We start from the raw sequence: 4,439 nt of genomic DNA on the forward strand, positions 1-4,439 counted from the left end.
CATAGATCTCTTTTTCAATTGAGAGCTGCAAATGCAGAATGACTGGAGGAAACGTCCGTACACCTGAGAGTGATGGTTCAAATAGTTTGTGTGAAAGTAGTTTTGATGGTCAGAATACTTTCTTTATCCCTGGGGGAAGTTGTGTTTTGTGACAGTTGCTATATTTACAATTAAAAAACAAAACAATTTGCTTATACAATAAGAAGTAAGGTAAAAAAAATAATTGTGAAATTAAGATAAAATAAAATATATAATATATGAATGAAATACAATAACAAATGAACACACACCTAAAACGTTAAAGCAAAGATGTGCATTAAAAGATTTCCGTGTACATATATGGAAAATAAAGAAAACGAAGGAAGAAAATTTATTTATTTATTTAAAACATCAGAAGTTCAATTAAGAATGTGCCATTGAATTTATACAAAAAAAATATTTATACAAAGAAATGTAAATTAAAAAAACTGTTCAAAATTAAAATTAAATATTTCAATAAAAAAATACATTAACCTGTTACGCACCGCCCCCCCCGGTACCGGGCGGATAAACGCGTCATTTGCAGGAAACAACGTCTAAGGAATCTTAATATTTAATAAACTATGAATGTTTTATATCCATGTAACGGGAAGAAACTCAGCTAACTGATCTTTTTAATTTGTTTTCTCCAAAAAAAAAACACAATGCTAGCACTCAGCCTCTGAATTAGCCACGAGCGAAAAAATGCTAACCTATCACTGCACCTAAACTCACTAATAACTCCCTTATTACTTATCCTAGATGCACAGCCAACCCCTCGATTAGCATCTCCTGGAGACACAGAATCTGGCGGTGCCCACCTCAACACTCAGTGATAAACATTCGCGACTCTATAAACAAAAACGTACATCAAAACATGTGGCGAATGTGGGAATTTTCTTTAAAATAAAAAAACATCTATATTGATTCTGACTTTTCTAGCTTTTTTTTAAGGAACTGGGTCTCAAGGCTTCTTAACATTTAACAACCTATGAATTTGTCATACCCACTTAACGGGAAGAAACTCAGCTACCTGACAATGTTAACAATTTTTACCGAAACAAAACACAAGTCTCACAAGAAGCGTCTAAATGAGCCCTGAGCGAAAAAATGCTAACGCACTTAGCACAGAACTCACGGTATAAATACTTCATTACTTATCGGATCTGCACAAACAAGATATCAGCTAGCAAGCTGAGATTCCACAGATTCTAGAAATATAGGTATCATCACTGAGCGATCAAAACTCGCGGCAGGGGAAGCAAACCCAGACGTCACACAACGTAGCTTTACGGAGCAAACACGGCCAATTTGTCTTACCTTTTGCTGTTTCTGATCAAAAGTTGTGTTCAATGGCATTAAAACGAGAACAACGCTGCTGAAGGTTAATCCAATGTGTCTGTGTCACTTTTAAATGATTTCTGATAATCCATCATTCAATTTTTGTCAAAAACGGAGATTTCATATTAGCTGTTATTAGAGCTGCAACCCAGCTTCCAGTTTTGGGCATTCTGGCTATGCATCACTCATTCACCAATGGGTAATGTTTAAATGGATTTAGGAACTTCCCCTTGATTCTATTGGCTCTAATGGTTCAAAAGAGGTGTCAATCATCAAAATCGAACGATGGGTTCCAGAGATATGGAAAATCCACCCCAAATGACCCCAGAAGTGTTTTTTTTTTCAAAATCTCTCTAAAAAGGTCAAATGTCACTTGTTTTGCATCAATCTTGATACAGGGTTCTTATTATATGTTATACTTCGGATTCCTAAAGCTTTTAGTCTCCGATCCCATCCTTCAAGGGTGGTTTTCACTATAAGTAATGTTTTCTTTTTGGACGGACACTATAATTTACATTTTTTTACTATGTTCAATCTGAATTTACTTTAAAATAAAAACATCTATATTGATTCTGACTTTTCTACATCCAACTCACAGGTTTATCATTGCTTTGAGAAAAAAGATTATTAATTTACCCCTTTTAGAAGGGAAGATATGGTCATTTGTTCTGGGAATGTCATTTTTAACTGGTTAAAGGACAGAACAACCCATTAAAGATACAATTGAATGAAATAGAGTAAAATATTTATACAAAATAAGAAGATTAGGGGAAAATGTGCTTTAAAAATAATACATTTAAATGGTGAATGGACTGTACTTATAAAGCTCTTTATCAGTTCAGAAGAGTGTCACATGTCACACATTTCTAGGCTGAATTTAATAATGACATGGATGGAAAAATAACAAATGTTTCTTTTGATTTTCCCTGACAGGAAATGGTGAAGCGAACCCAAAGTGAGCATCATTGCACCGAAGGAATCTGGAGAGGAAACACGGGATTCTGGGAAAAGACTGAAGACGAACGCTGCTGTCTGTTTCCGGGCGGATTTCAAGAGAGTCGTCCAGCTTCATGGATTTAATAAAGTGCAATCTTATGAACTCTTTGGAACGGAGGTCACACTAAACACTGGATTTAATTTGTGTGAGCCACAGATCCCATTAGCGTGGGTCGATGCTAGACTGGAGTCTGCAGCCATTGATTGGCTGTTTAAACACTTCTAGCTCAACTTCTGATTGGTGCACAGACGGAGAACTTGACTTTTACTCGGACTGAGAAGTCAGAACTGAAACTGGAAACGTGGAGAGCTGGATTTCTACACTGGAGACGGGAAGGTGCAGCTCGACGCCAAACATTACTGTAATCCTTTAACTTTATTTACACTGGAGTAGCCAAACACTGTCCGATAGAGAATACTCTGTTCTGTAGCTTCATGTACTGGAAATATTAATAACCTGCTCATTTTGTACTACTGCCAGATAGAGAGGTGCAGGGATGACGTATTTCTGTAGTCAACCCTGAAGGCAGCATCTTCCTGGTTCCCGCCACAAAAAACCAACAGGGAATTTTCCACATTAACACAATTGTATGATTTCTGAAGTAAAAAGCTAACGTTGGGCTATAAAGGAACTACAGCACGGTCACATTACTTCACGTCACCACCGCTAAGCTAAATGTGGCTAATGTTGGGCTATAAAAGAACTACAGCACGGTCACATGACTTCACGTCACCACCGCTAAGCTAAAGGTGGCTAATGTTGGGCTATAAAGGAACTACAGCACGGTCACATGACTTCACGTCACCACCGCTAAGCTAAATGTGGCTAATGTTGGGCGTGATGACGTTTAGTCGTCTCATTTAGACACTTGTTAGCAACCGTGTTTGTTTTAAAGGTCACCTATTATGCAAAATCCACTTCTTAATGTCTCTTCTACATGAACATGTGTCCCCTCTGTGTAAAGAGACTCTCTTTACACAGAGGGGACACATGTCTCTTCTTCATCAACATGTGTCCCCTCTGTGGAAAGAGACTCTGAAAGTTTCAGGAACAAAGATTCTCTCTCTTTTTGATCCATTTATATAAAAACCTGTCTGAAAATGAGCTGATCAGATTTTGGCCACTTGATGATGTCATAACGATGTTTTGGCTTGTGTAACCATTAGCCAATCAGCAACCAAGGTAACCCCCCCCCCTTATCACCTGAATCTCCTCCTAGAGCACCATTGAGTTCTTTGTAACCAAATCTCTCTCAGAGGGGCGTGGGGAGGGGCTCCTTATTTTCATCTAAAGTAACAGACAGAGAATCAGCACTTTGGAAACAGGGCTGAAACAGAGGGGATTATGGGTAATGCTGCAATGATCTGTTTGGTGTTTCAGCCAATCAGAGACATGTTCTTGATATATCTGAGACCTGTGATATATTGATGAAAAACAGTATAATAGGGGACCTTTAAGTTCACCAGTGGGGTATTTACTGTCGTATTTGATGTTGTAGGACAAAACGTTAAAATCTCTTCAAAAACCATTGACTTCCACACCAGGGAAACAGGAAGATTCTTACTTGTTCTGGGTTTTATGACTCATTCCTGCACCACTCTATGGAATAAAAACCAAATGCCTGCCTAGATAACATGCTATGAATATCCACATTAAAGCAAGTCTTAAATAAAGACCTTTAGAGATCGCTGTGAGCCAGTTATAGCTGACACTGTATGTTGAACTGCTTTAGAAAAATATATTTCCCGGGGGGGGGGGGGGGGGGAGAAGAACTTTATTTCTTAACTTATTTACAAAAGAGGAGGATATGAAGTCCTCCAGTTCTCAAGTGTAATTAATTATTGTTGCAGATTATAATTATTGGTTGTACAACTGTTACTGTTATGAATGTTATTTTTAATAAAAAATGAAAATGTTTAACAAATACATCGTTTCTATTGTTGATTGTAGATGTGTGTGAGTGTTAATATGGTCAGTGCATGAGTACATTTTAGAGAGAAGAAGTTGTAATAATCCCATGTTACGTCCAAGCTCTGGAGAAAAAGGGATTGAACATAAAACCAGTTGGATTTGGTAAAGTTAT

General features: G+C 37.5%; 1 protein-coding gene across 1 annotated transcript in view; it reads left to right on the forward strand.

The window, feature by feature from the left end:
- The window catches only part of LOC117472213, a gene marked incomplete at its 5' end in the record, with an annotated part of 9,245 nt that extends 6,192 nt beyond the window's left edge, over positions 1-3,053 (forward strand). The window contains 1 exon segment of the mRNA XM_034117383.1: positions 2,293-3,053.
- Positions 3,054-4,439: the final 1,386 nt, after the last annotated feature.

The sequence above is a fragment of the Trematomus bernacchii genome, unplaced genomic scaffold (genome assembly GCF_902827165.1).
Source record: "Trematomus bernacchii unplaced genomic scaffold, fTreBer1.1, whole genome shotgun sequence".
Lineage (NCBI taxonomy): Eukaryota > Metazoa > Chordata > Actinopteri > Perciformes > Nototheniidae > Trematomus > Trematomus bernacchii.